Source organism: Excalfactoria chinensis, chromosome 1 (genome assembly GCF_039878825.1).
Source record: "Excalfactoria chinensis isolate bCotChi1 chromosome 1, bCotChi1.hap2, whole genome shotgun sequence".
Lineage (NCBI taxonomy): Eukaryota > Metazoa > Chordata > Aves > Galliformes > Phasianidae > Excalfactoria > Excalfactoria chinensis.
The window spans coordinates 32,857,530-32,880,684 of record NC_092825.1 but is presented as its reverse complement, the minus strand read 5'-3'; the positions used below and the strand labels follow the sequence as shown (position 1 = coordinate 32,880,684).

Below are 23,155 nucleotides of genomic sequence, written 5' to 3'. Positions count from 1 at the left end.
GCAGCAGTGCTAAGCATACAGTGCTGTTTACCAGACGTGAACGCTTTTAGGAGCCCAAGTTAGAGCTTGAGGTGTTTGCTGTCTTACATCTCCAGGCTCAGTGGAAGAAGGGCTGTGCTTTACTCTCAGGGCAGTAAGGCTGCAGCTACGTGAGATACAGTGTGATCTGTCTCTGGGGAAATTAGTCCACTCATCTCATCAGGAATTGATTCTGGCAAGTGACTGGTAAATGTTACGACACATTACTGTCTTTCTGATATATTCTCTCTCTTCTTCTCTTTATGTCTCTCTGTCGCTGTGTGTCTGTCTATAAAAATGTGTATGGTGATTTGTGTTTTTAAACATACTGCGAGCTAACGGTGTAATTCAGAAATGACAAATGAGCATCGGTTATAGCATGGAACTGATCATTGCGCAGTGAGGATTTAAGGTAGGAGGCAACGACATGAATCACTTAGTTAGAAAAGAAGTATCTGGTTGCAAAATGCATTTGGGAAATGATGAGAGGAAATGCAGCAATCAGAGATGGACTAGGCCCAGCTGTTTGCATCATTTTTCAGGCTTGCTGAGTTGTGCAGCTGCCACTCTCTTCTAGGAGTTGGGAATTTCATAAATAGTTAACTTTGCGTTCTCTGCTTTAGGATGTTGCCAAAAGCATTAAAAGAATTGCTGTCCTAAATTAATTAACTTTAGTTTGTTGAAACTGTAGTGTGGAATACAAATGTCAGTTTTATTCAGACAGAAGGAAAGATTCGTCTCCAGGCCAGAACTGATTTTACCCTGGCTTAACGAGTTGTATCTTTCCACTTGACCTGAAAGAGATTTTTTTTTGTAATTGCTTCAGGCCATATATAACCTCATCGTTTGCAGCAGTGCAATTTAATGGATTTAATGTAAACCACTGGAAGCTGTTTGATGATATGTTTGACCTAACCATGGGGGGCTGGAGAAAAAAAGAATCATAGAGGACCATAATGATCATTGAGTTTTAACCCCCCTGCTATGTACAGGGCTGCTAACCACCAGCCCAGGCTGCCCAGAGCCACATCCAGCCTGGCCTTGAATGCCTCCAGGGATGGGGCATCCACAACCTCTTTGGGCAACCTGTTCCAGTGCATCACCACCTTCGGTGTGGAAAAAAAGCAATAAAAAAACAACAATAACAAAACATAACACCAGAAACCACGACCAAAAAAGTTTACCTGGCCTCCAGATAAAGTAAAATATGAAATACAAACCAACAGACATGAAGTAGTTCTAAATGACAGTGTATGTGCTAGTGAGTGGCCTGCCTGGCCTCCTCCCCTTGCCTGCCCTGTCCTCTGTATGGCTGAAGCTGGTGGCCACGTCTCTTGTGGCACAGCCTGAGGAGGGCTTGGTGTCCCAAGTGCTCATGTGTCCAATGTCCCACTAGGTGAGCAGAACCAGGACAGCACACACACTCTCCATCCCTGTCAGAGCCTGTGAAGCTGAGTGACAGCTAGTGCCAAATAGCTTGCTGTCACTTGGTTTCTAAAGCCCTGTGAAATCTTCACCCAAAGGGACAAAGCATGTCACTCTGTGCACTGCAGGTGAAAAGGAAAAATAGATGGTCCCAATAAATCTTGAAAGCTCTCCAAAGCATTGCTCAGGTGGTTTTTTAGGATAAGCATGTGGGCTCTGTGGAACACGTAACCCACTGCATAACTCTGGTGAACATGGAGGTTGTGCCATTGCACAAGTGTTCATCCTGGCACCTCTGCATTCAGGCATTCATTCTCCATTTTATCTTAGTCTGAAATTTTATACAGCTTTATGAAATAAAATATATATATATATATCCCTTTGTCTTCTAAGGACGATGCATTCTGCAGCAGTGAGCAGTATATTAATATTGTTCATTACTTCAAAATATTTAAGTATATTGACTTTTCAATGCATTGAGCTTGCACTTACTTGGTGGCTTGTCTTGGACCTCCGTGTCTTGCTTGGTTAGTCCACAGCTGGCAAGATTTCTGATGCTTTAAGCTGCTTTAGGAATAGTCAGGGTGATTTATATCTGAGAGGGCTCGAGTTGTCATTGCTCCAATAGCACTGTTACAACTGTAAACAGCTGAATCAGCGCATCCTGCCAAGAAGGAGCATCAGATGTTTAATGCCATCCACTTCTTCATAACTTACCGTGTGGAGCAATGAAATATTCAAACGTGCCAACTAATGCAAGTTAAATTTTCCTGTTTTATTTAGCACCGATTTTTAAAAGGGCTTTAACATCCTGATGTGTCTGTGCCATTAAGGAGTACATTTTTAAGCATGGCAGCAGCAGAACATCTAGGTATGGTGGGATTTGTAGAGCCTTCCTCCTGCTCGCTTCCCTGCATTCTCTTTCTTGTTAATGAATTCAGGAAAACTTAGTTTATTCAGATGAACTTCACGTTACCTGGCGTGACCTGAGATCCTTTTTCACTTGTACGTAATTAACATAACCTCAAACTAGAAATACACAATATAGTGTCTCATCACAAAAGCCAGCTAACTGTAAAAGCTGATAATGTTTGTAAAGCACGTTAAGCTCCTTGGGTGAAAGGTACCATAGAAATGCAAAGTATTAAGCCAGTAGTTTAATTATAAGATAAGAAGTAATTGAAATTTTTCAGCATAGTTGTATGTAGAAGACAGTCTGGTGATTTGCTTTGTAATATTTAGGTCAGTGAATTGAGATGCTTTTTTAAAGCCTTTATGAATATTCTCTCATTTAAGTGCATTGCTCGAAGGTGTTTGATACATTTATTTGGCTGGCTGATACCGTGGTTTAAAAATACCACAATTCAAGCAGCAGAGAAGTGCCGTATCGAAACCTTTGAAATAGCCAGCCTTCATCCTTCAAAATGACATTTATTGTGCTATAATAATTGTAGAAGTACTGAATTTGCTCCAATTGATTTTTTGAATAGTATACTGCTCGTTTAATACACAATGCTCCCAGAATTTTAATCTCCCTGTCCTCTGGTGGTTTCTGATTTGGTGCAGATTTCCCTTGAGATATTTTTCCCTTGCCTTCTGTATGTCTATATAAAAACCTGAACGTTTTACTGTGAGCACTAAATCCCACTTTGTGGCACTTACTGTGCTGTCAAATAGAACAATTCCTAATTTGAAATCAGCACTTTTATGTGACATTAGATGCTGAAAACTTCCGTATTATGTGCATTCATGAAAAAGTAGCCTGTAGCAGCTATTATCTTCACTGTGGGCTGTGCATGTCGCACCATGGTGGTTCCTTCCCATCACTGCCTGCGATGATGAGAACTGGGGCTGGAGGGTCCCAGCATCCTGGTCTCTGTTCCCATGCTGCTGTCCTGCTGCAAAACCATGTTGAGTGGGGCAACAGGGCCTCGAGCCTGCCCTGTGCCTTCCCAGACACAGTCCCCTGCTGCTCTTCTCCTCCCGCAGTCATGGCAACACCACAGGACCAGCCAGCAGCCGCTTCCCAGCCCAAAGCATCCTCTGCAACTGCCAGCGGGAAGTGGAAGCTCACCAGAGACCCTGCGCCTGGCTGTGTGATGATATGGTTTAGCTAGAAAATAAATGCTAATGGCTTTGAAATCTTTTTGTAACTTTGCAGTAATTCTTTTGAAAAGGGAAATCTCATCCTTCTTTCCTTGAGCGCGTTGCATGCTGTAGTGACTTTCATGTGGCGACCTGGAGGAAGAGCCATGCCTCGCCATGCAGGGCTGTGAATTGCTGCAGCAGTGCCAGTGTTTGTGAAGGTGTGCTGCAGAAGCTGAACTTCCAAAGGTGCCTTTGCCAGAAGGCTGCTAACTGAGCAGGGACACTGCTTGAGGTCAGTGCTCATCTCTAACACGGGGCAGCCTCGAATGCAGGATTTCATGGGGACCTACGTTAGGCAGAGCCGTAAACAAAAGACTTTGTAGTTAGCAACGTAAAGAGATGTCCTTTTTAAAACTCTAATCCGGGCAGGGGATTCATAGTTCTACAACTTGACTTTGAGAAGCAGGTGGGAGTCTTTCCTCTCCAAAAACTGTCTGTGCAGTTACAGAAATGCAAGGATTAGCTGAATTTTGGAAAGACATGTCTTTAAGCTTTTGGTGTTTTGGACAGTTAGATGCTTTCACTGTTTTTTGTTTGTTTTGTTATTAATGTGCAATCCTAAGACCATGTGTGGCTATCTTGTTTAGTATTTTTGTAGCGAGTGATGGTGTCTTTGGTGTTCCCAGCTTTGCTCTGATGTGGTTGTGCTGGGGAACATCTGCTGTAAGCTTCACAGACCCGTTGCAGCTCATTGCTTCTCCCTTGCATAGAAAGACTAAGGGACCATAAATTCTCTGAATATGGTCTGAGGTGTCAGGTTTCCTCCAAGGGGTGGGAAACTGTTTGCCTCTGGCTTCATACAGTTTGACTCAGAACGGCACTAATCAGCTAATGCCAATAGTTTTATTGGATCTATGGAATCAAAAATAATCCTAAGTTGGAAGGGACCTGCATAGATTGTCAGATGCAGCTTCTGGCTGCACACAGGACCACCCAGTACTGAAATCCTGTATCTGAGTGCACTATCCAGATGCCCCTTGAACTCCAGCATTCGAGGCTGTGCCCGTTGCCCTGTGGTACAGACTCTTTCCCTGACCCCCAGCCGTCCCTCCCCTGACAGCTCTATGCTGTTCCCTCGGGCCCTGTTGCTGTCACACAGAGCAGAGCTCAGCACTGCCCTCCGCTTCCCTTGTGAGGCCAAAGGTGTGTACCAGGCTGCTCTGCCTTCCTACACTTCCCTTCTTGCTTATAGTAAGGCCACCGGAGTTAAAACCTGTGGCTTTTGATGTAGTGTATGGGGAGCAAATAATGCATTAAGTGTACTGGGTATGCAGAGGCCACTGTACTTATATGCTGAATTACTGAATACTGTGCTTATCAGCAGTCTATTTTTTTGACTTCTGACTTTGTTATGAATTGAAACTGTGCTAAAGTGTTCACAGTCTGATCATGAAAACTTTTCAATTTTGAGAGAGACTCAAATGCAAAGACGTGGGTTGGACCTGCCCTTTAAAGAAGGTCAGACATTCAAGTCCTGACTTTAGTTGTGCTCAAAGAAGGAAGGAGTTGACAGTGAATTTATTTAATTTAACATTAACATTACTGTAATCATCTTCTGATTTCTCTCTTGCTTAGAATGACAAATATTCCCATATTGCTTATGCACTCGAATTATTTGTTTACATGCTCATTTTCTCTCGTTCTGTGGTAGCCTTGTGTCAGAGGGAATTCAGACAGCAGCTGAAACTTTATTGCTGCATATACAAATGAATACTATCATGCTTCATGGACCATGAAGTTTGGATTGTATCTAGTAAATGAGTAAGTGGTTTTCATAAATAATTAGTCTTGTGCTTAATTAAAGGACTAGCTTTTCCAGCACATTTGTCACGTGATATATGCATATGATGATGCTGTTTTTAATGGACAGTGAGCAATAATTAGCCCGCTAAAACTTTTTAGCCAATACTGCTGCATCTTACAAACAGTAGCCAGTGAATTGAATTTGCTGTGTAGTGAGGTATGGATTAAATGAGAATTCTTTGGGAGAGAGGAAGTTATTTGGAAACCTGCACTGCTGCTAGGCCTGGTTTTACTGGTGGAAACAGCTTTCTAAACATTACTGTCTCTTAAATAGTCCAGTTAAAAATCCTAAAGCCAGGTGAACTTTAATGTGCCATTTCACTGTTGGTGGTAGACCCTCTCTATGTTGACTTTACATTCAATTTAATTGAGAAATAGCTTCTGCTTTTTGCAGTGTACTGGAAAGCTAAAATGCAATGCATTTATTTATAGGAGTTTCTTCTCAGTTTTTTCATGTAGTAACACTACCCCCTTCCACCTCCCATCCCACATTTGGGTAGAAGCTTTTGCCCAAAGATCTACAGACTGGAAAATGTCTCGGTCTCTTATTAAAAAGGTTATAATTTTTGTTATGGAAACTCACAGAATGTTTGCAAGCAATGTGTGTATCACTGAAAGGCAGGCAGATATCACAACCTTTCTTCTACCAGGAGAACTGCTGGTAGTTTGAATGGCATCGGCCTGTTTTTGGTCATGGGTTTTTTTGTTTGTTGGAAGTATGATCTCATTGGAGTTGTGCTTTAAAAATAAAAGATTTCAGTGTGTTTTACTAGAATAAATCCTTGAGATATAATTCTGTCCTGTGAATAAATTAGCATTTCAGGTTTGGCTTATTTTTTTCTTTCTTTTTAAGTGCCATCTACTGGTACCCATAAAATTTGCATTGGTAAAATTTACATCTTCAGAAAATGGTACAATAGTGTGTGTGTATATATGCTCTTCTGTAGAATGAAACCCCAGTAAAGAAATATGGAAAGAACCAACATGAAGCAGCATTTTGCCAGTTTATTTTTTTTTGTAGGTTTGTGTTCTGTTACTTATCACAGAATCATAGAATGGCCTGGGTTGAAAAGGACCACAATGATCATTGAGTTTCAGCTCACCTGCTGTGTGCAGAGTCATCAACCACCAGACCAGGCTGCCCAGAGCCACATCCAGCCTGGCCTTGAATGCCTCCAGGGATGGGGCATCCACAGCCTCCTTGGGCAGCCCATTCTAGTGCATCACCACCCTCTGTGTGAAAAACTTCCTTCTAACATCTAACCTAAATCTCCCTCTGTCTCAGTTTAAAACCATTCCCCCTTGTCCTAGCACTATCCACCCTTGTAAACAACCATTCCACCTCTGGATTATAAGTACACTTCAAGTACTGGAAGGCCACAACCAGGTCTCCCCAGAGCCTTCTCTTTTCTAAGCTAAACAAGCCCAGTTCCTGCAACCTTTCTTCATAGGGGAAGTGTTCCAGCCCTCTGATCATCTTAGTGGATCTGCATCCCACCTTCTTTTTGATGGAAAAGCATTTATTAGAAGCACCTTGAAATTGTATTCCCAGCTGCAGTACTAATGTACGTATTATTTCTTTGTAATCTGGTGAATGTGCTACTGATCCAGTGCGCATCTTATCATAAGCCTCAACTTGGAAAGGAAAGAAAAGCCATTTTTCAGTAGGTGCTTTTCTAGCAGTGATTTTTCAGTTCAGTTTTGCTAGCCCATGGAATCCTGTGAGCGTGCAATTAGACTGAAGTGGTGATTTTGTCTGGACTGTTACCCAGGCCTCTCCAATCACAAGTATGAGCACTGTGCTTGAGGGGAAGGTGTGCCAGGGAAGGGTTGCTGTACCTCTCCACTAACCCTGTAGAAAACTCTCCTGTGGAAATCCCAATTATGTCATCAACCCTTTGGTAGATTTAGGCAAACCTGTAGAGCTTCTCATTAAAAAAAAAAAAAAAAAATCAAAATAAGAAATTTTTGCATCCAGAGCTTGTGTTGTGCACAGTAAATTAATGATAGGATGAGGAAAAAAAAGACTCAGACTTGAATCTAGTCTGCACAACAGTATTTTCTTTAAATCTTGAGGATTTTCCTCAAACTCTAACCATAGCCATTGATTCTTAGCTCTTAAATGGTGCCCAGGGTCCCACATAACCTGGCCTTGAACACCTCCAGGGATGCAGCATCTGCAGCTTCTTGGAGTGTTTTTCTTTTCTTTGTTTTTTCTTTCCTGTCCGAGAACAGTTTGATGAGCTGTAGTCTTTGTTAATGAAAATACAGGTAACAAGACCAAAGAATAAGGCATCCTTCAGTTTTAAGGAGTGGCCTGCAGTATGGTGTGGGGTTGCTTGTGTGCTCTCACTAATGCCCTGCCAGCTGTGGGTTGCCTTCTTTGCAGTCCAGGTGCTCCCAGAAAGAGAAACAGCCTGTGGGTTCTTCATCTTTCAGTGTTCTTGGAAGCAGTGAGAATGTGGGATTCCTTAAACCATGTTCTGGGACAGCAGTGCTGTTCTCATTGCAGCCAGCTGTGAGGCATGCTGTCTCTGAACAAGTGAGGCACTGGTTAGGGATCTTATATACTGATAGATGCCACTGGAGAAGGTCAAGAGAAAGTTCTCTTTCAGTTTAAGATTGCAAATGTGGTTTCATAAACTGAGTTTGGAGGAGTTGGGTGTATGAGAAAAGGAGTACCTTGTTGACAGCAAAGATGGGAGGTGGCGCTTGAGCAGGGCCAAGGGAGCTGTGCTGGTGCTGTCTGCCATTGCTAGTTTGATTGCTGCATGCTGCAGGTGTATCTCGTGAGCTTCAGAACAGCACAGTCCTCTGAAGAATCAACTTATGCTAAGAATTAGGACAGCAACCTGGGCTAGAAGAGTTCTAGTCTGAGCTAAACGACAGTAATTTTTTCTTGTTGCTACTCTGGACAGAGTCTTTCTCTCCCTATCATTTCCTCAGTGGTGGAGGATGAGCAGCTGTAAGGCCCCATCTCTAGGAACAGTGATGGACCTTCACACTTAGTGTAATTTTCAAAAGCTTCAAATATCTGAGTCCTTGTGTTTTATTACCTGGTGGTTAAAACCTGTAGACACATTGAAACTGTTTCTGAACCTGTATGTTCTTTGTGCAAAAACGTACCGTTTTCAGCGTAAAGAATTTGGCACTTATGGCTGAAGTGTCTTTCGCAGCTATTTTTCTGTTTCTCTGTGTATCAAGCCTCTTTAAATCTCAGACTACTGTGAGTGTCCAGAAACTTTGCCTGCAAATTTAATGTTACATTTCTGTTTTAACTGTGCTTCACTTTTTATCACTGCACAGGTTTCATCTGTTCTACTCACATCTCTCACATGTGTATATCTTAACACCATTGATCAATCCTGGCTTGTCTTCCCAGGGTTTTCCAGTGCTTGCTGCTCTGCCAGTTGCTAGAAACATTGGGTAGGACCTTGTCTCAGAGTGTGTTCACCATTATACAGCACAGGATGAGATTTTAAGCTGTCAAAGTCTATCTGATAGCACTTACTGACTGCCTCTTTCAGTGATCCTGCCTAGTCACGGCTAATGGGCTCCTTAGTGAAAAAGTGAAAAGGTAAATAGCAATGATGAGACATAACAGTTGGGTGTCTGAGCATCACAGCTAATGAAGCCTGATTTCATTAGCTGTCTGCTGGCCCTGAAATGCCCCTCTGCCAGCACCCTGGAGGAAGCAGCGACCCTTGCAATGGGCACAGCACCTGGTAGTGGCCATTACCAAGTGGTGCTTTATGAGCAACTGCGGGGCTTAGTGCAAAATTAGCTAGCAACATTTCTCAGCAGTTGATTTGAAGTAAATTTGTAAGAGCATAATTATTTTTCTCTTTAAAATTTGGCTGGAGTCAGCCAACAGACTTAAAGAATGAGTGGGCAGATAATGCGATAAAATAAGCTTAATTTCCTCAGGGAATCATCTGGGTAATTTAAAAAAGGTGGTGTTTTTTTCCCCCATGGTTCTTAAATTGTGTAATTCAACACAAGGTACAGTGACAGCAAACGTTTATAGTGCTTGAAAGTCTTAATTCATGAGTGTAGTGAATGACCCCTCCCTGACACGGGGTTTTTGCCACCTCTGTGGGTATGATCTATCAACCGATTTAATCCCTCTCGTTGTTTTCATTGCCAATTTGAATAGTCAGTGACAAATAGGAATGCCCTCTATGTGGGGTAGGAAGTGAGGTAACCTCTAAGGGCTGAGGTATTGCTTAAGAAAATGGAAAAGAAAAATCTGCATCCAGCCAAACACCTTATCTATCAGGATGAGGGTGCTGCTAATTTGCAGTGTACCACTGCCGCTGGTGTATATTAATTCTGTTTTGTTTTATTTTTCCTATACCTCATCAGTAGATAGAAATCTTAATGCTGGCTTCAGATGGCAAATCTTATCAGCAGAGCTGCAGGAAGCTTCAGCATCAGGCTGGGGTGTAAACCTTGAAGATCTGTACAGCTAAAACTTGAAAGGGAGAGGGAAGCCTTCCTGTAACATTCCTGTACTGTCTGATCGAAAATGACATAACCTTCCTTTCATCATCCAGAGAAGTCAGCCACAATGAAAATGTTTCCCTAGTGGAGGCTGTTTTGTGAAAACAGACTGACAAAAAAAATTGCTTTCATGTATGTTTATTCTCTACCATATCCTGAGTGTCCTGATTTGCTCAGTTCAGTAATGTCAGGACTTATTCTTGCTGCTTTATAGCCTAGGGTCACCTTACTTTACAACTAGGAGTTGCTTAGTTTTCATACAGCTGTCTTCTTACCCATATGCTAGGCTTATACACTCCCTCACCCCAGCCCAAAACCCAAACAAACCCACCCATCACCCTGAGCCCTTGTGGTAAGTATCTATATATAGTTTAAGGGCTGCAGCATTGAGATTCTTATCACTTGCTTCACTTTTTTAAAAGGTTTTGGATCATGATTTCATTTCCAAGTTAATGTAGATTCACTCCTTTCAGGTGAAGGCTGTGCAAGAAACTTGCTGTGTTGTAAGCTAGCTGTATTTGTATGGCATGCTGTCAATATGGTAATAGCCTATGTGAATAGGTTTGCCACATCTGGGTTAGAAAAAAAAAACAGCAGAGTAACATTATTGTGCTTCTTGATACTGTATATCTTAGATTGCAAATCACACCTGATTTTATTCATACTTGCTTGCCTTGTTAGCTGTAGTGCCAGTGTATTCTGGGCCATCCATGTCTGGAGATGCTTATGGTCTGTGGGCTCTCTGCCAGCATGGACAGGCTGTGATGTGAAGCCTCGCTTTTCGCATGGAGTATTGCAGTTAGTATATGACATGCTATTTGACCTTGTATGGCCTGTGGGCAAGTTAACCTCACTTGTTATTTCTTTCTTCCTTGAGGGTAAAGCTGTTTTCATCTCCTGGGACATGAAGTCAGCTTCTGAAAGCTTACATTAACAGCGAGATCCAAGCTACAGTTGAAGTGGAACAAAATAATGTGTTCATGAACTACAGAGAACAGATATAAAAGAGAGAAAAAAACCACTTCAGTTCAAATTGTTCCTGTGTTCTGGCTGGATAAACACACCTTAGCAGTCCTAGGGCCTTTGGGTTGGCCCTTGTTGAGCAGTAAGAGCACTGGTGAGTGTGGGGAAGCCATTAGGTAGCTATGTAAGTTTTTCTCAGTGTTTTATTGTGAGCTAAGGCTATGGATGCTTACCTGTACAGGGCAACAAAGCTTGAACCACAGAACTGGAACAGCTGGAACTGTGGCAGCTGCAAACAAATATTTAGGCCATGAGTTTTTAAACCTCAGCAGCAAACAGGCTGTCCATTGAAAGGAAGACAGACACCTGAAAGAGGCCATGAGAAAACTGTTCCAGGTTTGCCCAAGGACAATAGCTTATGTCCCTTGGAAGCTGTCTGTTTAGTCAAAGCTTTTTAAAACAGTTGGATCTGCAATAGGTAAGTTGCTTATGTCTATTCTATATGAGTGTCCTCAGTCCAGTTTTGGTAGGGAGGGAGCTGCTTTGCCCTTAGGTGGGTTAACCCACATGGGCAGCATGCAGTGGGTGTGCTTGTGTAGTTCTTGGATGGTCAGCACCCCTGGGGCATCTGCAGTCTGTGGAGTGGGCAGTGTCTCGTGGGCTCCCACCCAGCTGACTTGCTGGAGCAGATGAGTCACCACTGCAGAAGTCTGAGATAGCTAGGAAGAATTTAAGGTGCTCTCAGCTCTTGTTTTCTTACTGTCCCTCCTTGTCCCTCAAATTTTCCTCTCCTCCTGTGACTTCATGGAGGAATAATTCATCTTAGTCTTATTAGAGTCAGTGTGTTGGGGTGTGCTTATTGTGTGGGGTTTTTTTTTTGTTTGTTTCTTTCTTAGCAATCACTTTGAATGATGCTTGACTTCATGTACAACTTACCTCAGTTTTTATCTCTCTCTCATGCCTGCAGCTGAGGCTCTTTGGAGGTGTTTGACCTGCCTGCAAACTATTGTTTCCCTTTGGGTTGCAGAAAGCAACTTGTTTAGGGTTCAAAAACGTGCTGTGGTTCAAGGGCTGCTAGTGATGAGCCAAAAGCCCATCTATTTCTTCTTGTTTTTCAAGACACTTGGCTTGGAGGTACAGGCTGTGGCTCTCAGTGTCTGCTAACATAACAGTGCCTTTACTAACTGACACGTGTTCAAGGAGATGTGAAGCTCCTCTGTGTTGCGTTCAGATGAGCTAATGGTGCTTTGGAACACACTGGAAGTGAAGAGCAGATCTGGTTTTCTCTCTGAGTACAGCATCCAGACAGGAGGGTGAGGGAGCATGGAAAGGCTGCAGGATGTGTTGCAAAAAAAACCCAACAAAATAAGGTATGAATTTTCATTAAATTCTGCTTTGATACTTTTTATTAGTATTATTTTTGCATGTCATACGCTAAATATATGGTAATTACATATTTGGAGATGAAATGTTTTTTAATATCCTGTCTGAAGTTCTCTTTGAAGAAAAAGAAAGAAGGCAGTATTGTTAGCATCTTGCTGATTTGGTTTCAGATCTAGGAGCTGGGGATATTGCTGTAGCATCAAAGGTAAGACATGGTGTAGACAACGATGGAACAAAACATTCAGGATTTTCTATTATGAGTTTCATCTGGATGTTCCCTTTATGCAATAAAACTGAACAGAAATGGAAAGGTTTTTAAAACCTGATTAGCTACTGCAACATGGCAATCTATTTTATTAAAGGTATTTATGCCCGTGCTTCTGTTTAAGCATGAGGTCGTAGCGATTTCATTGGATATTTCATCAGAAACATAGTATTTTCTGCAGTATGTTTGTTTCATTTTAATCGAGAATCATTTTTTCCATCGCATGATCTAATTTTCCATTAGGCAGAACTTGAAGCGTGTTCAAAATTATTTCTACTTAAAATAAACTCTACTTTCCCATAAATTTGGAAGGAACAAAAATAGGGTAGCAGCTACTTCACAAGGTCAGTGCTTGCTTTAAAAACCCTGGGACAGCACATCTGCCTTACTTTTCTGTTGTGCTTTACTGTCACTTGTGCCGACTCACAGGTGAAGTCAGGCATTTCCCATGGCGCGGGTGGCAAAGTCATCCATGACACGTTGTCGGCACGCCGACAGCTGCGGTGTTCATTGGCTGCCCTTGGGGAACACAGGCTAGCTCCTACAGTCACACTACAGAACTGCAGCTCAGCAGCTTTCTTTAAATAAAGGAGATAAATAAACATCCAAATTTGTGCTCGGTCCCACCAGGAAGGTCTTCATATCTTCGTAACTGAACCTTTAAATTTTGGGGGGAAAAAAAACAACATACTGGAGAAATAGCTGCATTGCCTGAGTCTGCGTTGAAAAACCATAAGAAATCCAAGCATTCTTGCATGGAGCAGCACTGAGCAACTTTTTCTATCTAACAGACAAGTGCTGGGTGACTGTTTGATATCTTATATTTTCCATCTTTTTTTTCTTCCCCCTTAAATTCTAGCTAAGATGGACTTTTTTTTTTTTAATGTTACCTGTGTTTATTTGTAAGATGTGCATATAAACTAAGAAGTGAGAAGCTTGTGAAGGGCCAAATATCTATTTGTACCAATGTCAGTGGTTTCCAGAATCCTCTAATTTTTGGCCTTTTGCTAGTCTTTACCTCAAAACCTTGCCTCTCTTCCCTTTGTGTCTGCTTGGATCCTCTTTAGGCCCGTTGGTAATCTTTTGCCATTTAATGTGTTAAATTTTCATGTATAACAGATGTGTCTAGCGTCGTTATTCTTCTCTTTCTCCTTTAGCGTAGTACAGCATTTTTGGTTTCTCTGTGGTAGCTATCACATAAACTTCACAGAAAAATGCCTGTGCTGCAGTGTTGTTGAGGCAGATCTGTGCTGACCTGTTAATTTTTGCACTACTGAAGACTGTGTTCAGTATTTCTCTTTATGGTAAGAAATCACCAGACGGCCTTGCCATAGTTCATTATTTTTTATAGTACAGTAGCAGAGATTTAACTTCACTGATAGAGCAAATGCTGGAAATAGGGCTGAGTAGCACATTGGAAAAGCTTAGTTGGGGTAAGAGGTTCCTCTTTCTTATAATGAGGTAAGTGCAATTTCCTGGTTTCGCATATCTAACCTTTGCTTTATTTGTGTGGGTTGAATTCGTGACCATGATGAGAGGCAGTGTGTGTTAAGTAAACTGTTAATAATGAGTAGGTAGAGAAGCTTATAATTAACTTGTGAAAATCAGAGTTTCAGTAGTACTGAGCCTTGCACATAATCGTTTACTGCAGTATACAGAGATGCAAGAAGTATGTAAAGCCTCACTGCTGTGGGTTGGCAGGCAGTAGAAGGGCTTTTCTGGGGCCTAGAGGGGGAAAAAAATTGGAATATTTATTAAAAAAAATAATCATCCCTTTTTAGTGGCTGGCCCACTAGTTCCTGCTGTTAGTAGGGGAGTGACTGACAGCAGGTGGGGGCCTGTAGGTGATGCACTAGAGCCAACGAATGACATGTGCCACTCTGGCTCTCTGTGAAGTGAGGAAAGTACCCAAGAACTTGGGTAGATTTCTCTCCTACTGCTTGTGGTGCTTTGCTGGAAGGCTTTTTCCTGAGGAGGGGCAGCTCCGGGGCTCTTCTCTGCAGGCCACGCCATACCTGCCTGCACTGCGGTCTTTAGGAACTTATGGGTCATGACCATACTATGTAAAGGGCTTTGCTGCCCCTGGTCCAGATGGGCTGGTTGGAAGGTGAGCCTTTCTGCTGCTTCTCCATCACAGACATCCTTGTGACTTGGCCTAGGAGCTGCACAACCATCTCTTGAGGCTCCCCTAAGAACTACGCAAAGCTGGTGTTAACCACAAAAAGTCCTTTAGCCCAATTACTGTGTTTCTGGGTATAGTTCTCATTAGTGTTGGTGAAAAGAAAGCGTGAGAATTGACAGGATACCAGCTCTGACCTAAGTCTATGACATGCCTGTATGAATACATAAGGAAAGTAATATGCTCCACTTTATAAGCATATATAAAATATATGCAGAGTACATGGAGATTTATTTTTAAAGTGAGGAAAGGCATTGAGTGAATAAAAGATGCCTATTTGCCTCTGATAGTAAATTCTGTAAATGACTTTCTCTGAACTGAATTGCATTAGTTGATATCATGTTACCTAATAATCTGCTCTCCCTTGGTAGAAATCATATCATAAAATCTCAAATTGGTATAATTTGATAGTCCTGAACCAGAAATAAATTAAAACTGACAAATCTGTCATAAGCTGTAAGTTTTAATAGAAGCCTAATCTAAGCTTTCATGACTTTGTCAAAACCAATAACGTACAGCAGCAAGTTCTGGAAGTGGCTGTATCGTAATGCAGAATTGCAAAGGTTAACAGATTTTTAAGAGCCAGCTGTTACGTTATGTGCATTTTAAGATGTCTTTAGCAGAAGGCATATTTAGATTGAGTGCTGAAAGATGCTATTTGCTAAAGTTTGTCAGAAAATAATGTTCTTCTACCACTAATTCCATAAAATAATTCCCTTATTGAAATAAGGTATTGAATACTTAAATGGTAACTGGATAGAATTTGGCCAGAAGCAAGTACAGAGCACATTGAGTTTCCTTCCTTCATATGTCTGTTGTACTCAGCGTGACATGCTCTGTGCCTCACGTTTGAGAGGCTTTGCTAAAATGCAGTAATCACAATACACATATGGGGAGCCTGAATGAATTCCCAAGATTTTAATCAATCATCCTCAATCTTTCCTCTCTGTGCGTGCTATTTTCAATCATCTCCCCAGCGACAGCAGGGTTCGTTTTCTTCTTTTCCCTGTGTGCCTGTAAAACTTATTTCTGATTAAATGCCAATGCACCTTCAAAACAGATCAGGCAGAAAAAAGGTAACGCAGCCAAATGAGACTTTAAATGCTGCACCAGAATTCTTGTTTCGTAGATGATGTGCATACAAAATTAAAGGTATTTGTGACTGACTCTATATACGCACTGGGGATATCGCAGCTTTGTAGCAATCAGATTAACAGATGTATTTCTGTAAAAAGAATACCGTGGAATTATGAGAGTATCTTAAGAACCCTTCTTAAAATTCAGTGCAAACCATTTGACTTCAGGGAAGATTATGTTAAGTTGAAAAAATAAACCATCCTAATAAAGAAAATTGTGCAGTTCGTTGATTTGTTCCATTGGGAGTTACCTCAGAAGAGAAAGTAAAAGCCTTTTCCAAGGAGAACAAATAGAGACAGCTGGGGTGGCCACATGATTCAAGGAGGGTGGTTGGGGGGTGAGGGTTATAATAACTGAAGTTTCATGCCAGGTAATGTTGACATCATCTCCTAACTACAGTGAAAATATTGTTGGCATTTAGCTTTTATAGGTAGGTCAGTCTGAAAGTAATGCCTCCTATTTATTGCCATGGAAGTTACAACAGATATAAAAGGCACAATAGCACTCTTTGATAGAGCAAATTCTCAACTACATAACGCTGTTTTTCAACAAAGTCACCACCATTAGTGATGCAGTTTCCAATAGTGTTGAACAGGAGCCTGCATGCTGCGTTTGTGAAGATGTGCATCAGTGGAGGTGATGTCACCGCTGCTGAAACACACCACTCCCCACCTCACTGTGCTCACATCCACTGCTTGGTCTGCGTAAATGTTCACCAAGTGTTGATAATGTCAGTGGGTGCCACTTTTTCTGCACAGAGAAATTAAATGCCACACATTAGATCTATCTGCACTTCCATGTCAGATGCCATTGTGTCAGAGTGCCACTCTACTGCCATCTGTCACACAGCAACAACACGGAACAGGCTGTTGGTGGGGGGGTTCAACCTCTATTATAGTACCACCAACATCCACCTCTGACATCGTGGACCAATGTAATAAAATAGGAGGCAGTACTTTCAGAGCAGCCCTCGTACATGTGAGGAATTCTTAAGACTATTCTGTTGATACGCTACAGGAAGTATTTATATGATTTTAGCTGTGAATGATCAACAACCATTTGCATGCTTGTATTTTATATATATATATATATATATATAAAGTAAGATTGAAATAGTAAAAATCAAGCTTTTCTACTGGAGTTAAAAACAGTCCAACTTTTCCTCTAATACAAAAGAAAAATCAAACACCACCCCAAAAGCTCTTCTGTATCTTAAGGGAGCAGTGTGCCCTCCTTTCTTTACGCAGCTTAACTTTCTGAACATTTGAACAGCATGTAATTACTAAATTTGCGTATGAATTACACTCTATAATGTAGAACCGAACCATGGCTGTCTTGATATCCAAATCAATCTGTGCTTCTTGGAAAGCAAATCATATTGTGCATTTAGGAGATCTACCCTTGAATGTTGACTGGGTGTGTATTGTATAAGAGGCCTGCAAGCATTTCTTCTCCCTCTGTCTTCCAGTAATTATATAGAGAACTTTTAACAGCAATCACTTTGCAGGATCAGGTGGTCCATTTGTGGGTATTAAAGAAAATGTCTGAATTTCTTCTGGTGGAAGACTGCTATGTTAAAACCGGCACATGTTTTTTTCTGGTGGTAGCCACAACTTGAGGTAGTTCTGCAAAATGTAATTCTCTGTTGATTGTAGTAAAAAAAAAAAACAACAAACAAAACTCCATATTTTGAAATAATATATATTTTTTTCCATCTCTTAAAAAAAAATAAAAAGAAATACGTATCTTATGGTCTTCAATTCCAGTCATTCTCCTTTTTGTTTTTTTTTTTCACCTTTCACTTCAAATGGACCAAAGGCAACCTTTTTCTTCTTTTGGAAGAAACCTATATACATCAATTTATCTGTTTTTTAAAGGTGTTTCTTTTGCACAACCAGGGATAAATTCTGGACTTCAGGAGGAAATTTAAATCCTGATGACTTTAAGTGCCTTTGCTTGCCTGTGTGTTAGGGAGAGGAGGGTGCCAATGGCAGCTGTGCCTGGGGTTCTGCTTCCAATTTGCCAGGGTCCATCAGCTGTGCTGCCTGGATGCTGCATGCCATGGCCCTGGCTCAGGGATGCCTCCTAGCAAGTTTCTGAGCCCCTCTTTGTCGGATGGACACCATATGGCTGTCTAATACAATATGCATGCTGGTTTACTTCTTGTACAACTGGTAAAGGGTCTGCTAGGATGTCATTGTGTTGCACTGGCGCCATTGCTGGTGAGTAGCGCTGACACCAGCATAAAGGTCACTCCTGACGGGTAGGATTTGCTGATATATCTTTTATGAAATCTTAAATGGGAATTCTTCAGCTTGATAAATCTGCTTATTTCAATATTTATTTATTTATTTGTTTGTTTGTTTTAGAATTAACTGACTTAGCGTGCATTGCATGTGCTCGTTCCCTTCCTGCTCGCCTCTCCGTTTCAATAGGCTTTCCCATCTCTCCCCTGCCTGTAGCCACGGGAGAGATGTCTTGGAGCTGCCTAGGAGCTGCAGGTGTTCCAGGATTGCGCCAGTGCAGTGGCTGAGCTGCTGTGCTTTTGCCTCGTGCCTGGCTGTTGTTGTCCCAAGGACAATGCAGTAACTGTTCCTCTTGTTCTGATGGCGCTTGGCTTTGATGGAGCAATCATGCAGGCTGTCCAGAGAGGCTGTGGAGTCTCTCTTCCTTGGACAACTTCAGAATCCACCTACACTTCTTGCTGGGCACCTTGCTGTGGATGGCCCCGCTTGAGCAGGGGTTGGGCCAGATGGACCCAGAGTTCCTGCCAGCCTCAGACGTTCCATGATTCTGGCTTTGTTAACATAGAACACACTGTAAGTGAAGCTTCCTTTCCCTGGGTGTTAAGGAGGAAGAAGGGAAGATGTTGTGTATGCTGGCTGTGGTTATTTTACTGCAACCAGTGAAACCAGTCTACTGTCAAGTCTTGAGGGACAGCCTGCCTCAGTCTGGTTTTAAAAGGGCACTGATCTCTGCTCTGAAAATGCAGACACCACTACTAGTGTCAGTGGAAGTAAGAATTAAGGGCAGAACAGATGTTTGCTTTGTAATAAATTCACGGAGAATTTTTTTCTTAAACACGTTAATTTAGTCAGATGATTAGTGAAACAAACTGTAAAACTGATGTATGTCAGACATCTGGCTCATGTTTAACTTTTAGTTTACAGTTGGTATTTTAATGCATGACAGCAAATAGGTGATCATGATTGAGAGGCTTTCCAAAACATCAGCAGAAATTACATGCTTCTGAAACTGTAAAGGTAAGGGAATGACTTATTTATCATAATTGATGTTTTCTCCAACTCTTTAATGATCATTTCTAGAACAGATACTTTGCATTTTATTTCAGGCTTGTAAATCCAGTAATTATGAAGTAGGAAGTTAAAGGCTGAAGTGGAAAGGGATGTGAGCGGCAATGGGCTGCTTGATATTTCCCTTGTTTCACTCTTTGAGAGCTTGCGATATTCAGTGAAAACGTTGTAGAAAGTCATTTGATTACTGTCACCTGCTTCGACTATGGAAGGTTCGGTGAAAGCCTTTGGACTGTGTATTCTTAATGTCAGTGATGAATCTGCTTTTGTTTGTTGTTGTTTTATTGTTGTTTTTTTTTTAATACCAGGAATACCCTTTTCCATTTGACATCGGCATGACTGAGGTTAGGGGAACTTGCATGAGCTCAATGTTTCACTTTGAGTTTTGCAGTGTTTGAGAAAGGTGTTAGTAACCAGGGAAGGGGATAACCAGAAGTCTGCTGAAGACTGAGAACAATTTGGGTTTTTCGGAGAGCATTGAAAGAGGGTTACTTTAAAAAAAATACATCAGTTGTCAGTTCTGAAGACTGAAAGTGATTTAAAGAGGGTTCTAAATTACCAAAAAGTATTTTCCAATTATCTGCAGGCTCTTTTAATGGGAGTTGTCAAACATGCTTAGAAAAGCACCACCCCAAAGAATATATCAAGGTAGAACCGTTGACGTGACTCCAAGGGTGCATTTCTGTCTATGCAGAAACATACAACAGTGTTCTTTTTGTCGTACCTGCTAGAAACATAGTTGACATGAAGTGTTTTGAATAAAATCACAGCCTATGATTAGGTTATGAACAGTAACATTTACAAAGCAGTATTTAAGATGGTTTTGAAGCTTAACTGTTAAAAAAAAATAAATAATGAATTCTATATAGCTGAATGGCGGTCCAGCTGTAGCGATACAGTGCTAACAACAGATAATGAGTCTGAGAGAATCACATTTAATGAATTATTTGTTCAAGAAGCAGCTTTTCCACAGCAGTTCTGTGTACGTGTCTGTGGAGTTGCTCTAAAGGGTGAAGCATGACAAGAAATCAGAACTTACATAGATGCTGGGCCTCAGTGCAGAACAGTAGGCAAATAGACAGGCACTAGGATTGGGCTTAGCACTGATGGAAAAGTGGAAAGAAATGTTATGTACCCCTGGAATATAACATGGGCCAATCCTATTTGCATAACTTGGGGGACAGAAGCAATCAGCATCCAAGTGTAATTCTGTTGCACTCAGTCTGTTGGCTGCTTAATTCTGTGTAGTTCTCAGCTGTTCTGAGAAAATGATGACAAATGGATATTGCTAATCAGAGTAACTTCTGTGGTTTGATCGACACTTTCTTTACCTTTTCCTCATTATATGTGAAACAGTGCTTTTTGTATTTGTTATTTTCCCGTGGTCCTTTAGGTTAAGCAAGTACATCATAGATGTTTTTGGATCCTTCCAGCCTCACCACTTTAGACTCCATGTCACCTCATCTAGAAGGAATTCCAGGCCCAGTTTTGTGATTTAGGAGACTCCTGGCAAATCCAAAGAGGAATTTGGAAGTCATTTTTTTTTTTGGTTCTGGATGTTATGTGGTTATGTGGGTAATGTTTATAGCAGCAAAATCTGTCCAGTTTTGGCTCAGATTGAGAATAGCGCTCCATTATTCGGAGTCAAAATGTAATGGGTACTGAATACAGCAGGCAGTAGCTGACTGCACAACAGGCAAAGCTGAGGAAGCAGAGATTTTTTTTTATTTTTTTCTTAATTAATGAACAAATAGGTCTCACTCCATGTAACTTGGGCTGCCTGGGTGCTGGGCAAAGTTCTCTTCACTCTCAGAGAGTCTCTTCTTCTTAAAGTTCTCTCCACTTTCCACAAATTCATTTTACAGGGCTTTGTTAAGGATAAAACCAGCACAACTTGGATCATTTTGTATCAGTCTCACATAGGTTATTCCGCGCATTCAGATGTCTGGTAACTCAGTGGTAGGGTGTGGACTGCGGTCACATTTCAAAGTAGTAATGTTCTTCAAGTGACTGGGCTGGGAAAATCAAGAAGGGTCTGAAGGAAGCTGGGATTTAGCTGGTGTTGTTTGAATCAGAAGGCACCAATGGGCTACCAGTGATTCAGATACCTTTTATTCACACTTGTGTCTGACAGAATTGAAAATAGAAACTGTCAGCTCCCTGATTGTCTGATTATGTAAAACCATCAGCAAAACCAAAACAAAATAGGTATGATAGAATTATTTATGTGCATACATTTTGCTGGAGGATATTTTTATAAGAGAAGATGTTCACTTTCAGCTTTAGAACGTACTGTTTTGGAGGCTGAGCAAGAAAATGCCGACAATTTCTCAAACGTAACTCATATTTTTGATGCTGTTGCAGATTGCAGTGGTCATTTCGGAGGCCGATCAAAATCCTTACAAATGAAATGCTTCTCAAACTAAGGAAAACAGCAAAACACCTTTGGTAAAGTCAGTCAGTTTATGGTGCAGGAATATTTTCAGCCAGTTGCTCAAATTAAACCAGAAGACTCATCTTAGGATATCCTCCACTAAAGGAGTCTTTTGTTCACAATCGGCTCTAGTCTGTCCCTGCAAGATATGTATAAGAAATGACCCATTCTGTTAGGGAGGCACAAGTCTGCACTGCTGTTGTTAACCTATGGGGCTGTGATCAACAGGTTCCGGTCCAGCGGATGAAGCAATAATTATGAGGCTGATAATTAGTGTTAATACACATTGGGAGAAGAGCGTTTATTGTTGTTTAGAATAACTGTGAATTGCCAGGCAGGAATATTTTTCTTCTTATTGTATGAAAGTTAAACTTTGCTTCTGCTATCTGATGCTTTGTATAGTGATGAAATTATTTCTCTACTATAAAACCCTTAAAATTCTTCTATGTCTGTGTAAATGTAAATTAAGAACATGTGGAAACTCTCCCATCATCACAATTAAGGATAAAAACATTTCAAATGTTGAAGTTGTTTTGCTTTTTAGAAATACTCTTATCAATGAGATTTAAACCCAGGCACCCCATAACAAAAATACTTGCTAATAAATTCAGGTTACTACTTGATATGCACTGTTCTTACTGCTGAATTATTGATGACAGACCTGATTTAAGCAAGTCTACGGGAAAGCAGCCTTGTTTTAGTTTTCATAGAAAATGATAGAAAGGAAAAAAACTTCAACATTTTGGTACAAAACACGTTTCACCCATACAGAGCAAATTTGCCTAGGAATGGCTATTGAGAGTGAATTTTGCTCCCTCTTAATGAAAGCCAAGTGAATGAGTTGTACGTGGGAGCCTGACTGAGCTGATGCAGCCCTTTTTTCAGTAGAGCTGCAATGCTGTCGTCCTTGACAGGTTTGGGTTTTCTCCTGGGACAAAGCTCTGTTCCTCTGGGCTGCCAAGGCACCGGGCACCTGCCTCCTCAGGAGACACTGTTTTCAAACACTGAGCCTGAAAGACCAAATGCCACTGGCTCATTCATGACAGCTGTGTTTCTGTATGATACTCTGAGGAGCTGCTTTTGTGGAACTTCCAGAGTATGACCACGCAACTCCCCAGAAGCCAGTATTGATTTTGGACTTAAGGCATGAGGTTGTTCAAGAGCTTTGGTGAAAGAAATAATCGATGCGATGAACTCAGATAATGCTGAGACACAGAAGTTTTTCACTTAAGAAAAACAAAACCAAAAAATCCTAAAGCCCCTCCTCCCACCAAAAAAGAATAATCCTACAGAAGCCCTGACATTCAAATCCAGCCCTGTAGTGTGTTAACATAATTTATTCCTTTAGTTTTGATGACATATTTCTAATATATATATATATATTTTTTTTTTTTTTCCAGTCCTCTTTCATGCTAATAGATTTCAGTAATTATTTTGTGCACTGAAAAGTCATGGATCTTCAGCTCTGAGTATTTTACTCTCAAGTCTCTCACTCAAGGCTGAAGAGTCAGGACTCAAAGCAGCAGCTCAGCCAACTCCTATACAGTATAGCATCACTGAAAGTGCTGCCTTGCCCCCAGAGT

At 41.2% G+C, this 23,155-nt stretch overlaps 1 protein-coding gene across 6 annotated transcripts in view; it reads left to right on the top strand.

Annotated features, from left to right (window-relative positions):
- GRIP1 (glutamate receptor interacting protein 1) overlaps positions 1 to 23,155 on the top strand; it is a 297,390-nt gene that overhangs the window by 27,964 nt on the left and 246,271 nt on the right. Inside the window, exon 1 of one of the 6 annotated variants that reach the window (XM_072327164.1) lies at positions 12,194 to 12,230. The exons of the other annotated variants lie outside the window; for them this stretch is intronic. The gene's annotated coding sequence lies outside the window, so the exon portion shown is untranslated. Of the gene's footprint in view, positions 1 to 12,193; positions 12,231 to 23,155 lie in introns of those variants that run through there. 6 annotated transcript variants of the gene reach the window in all.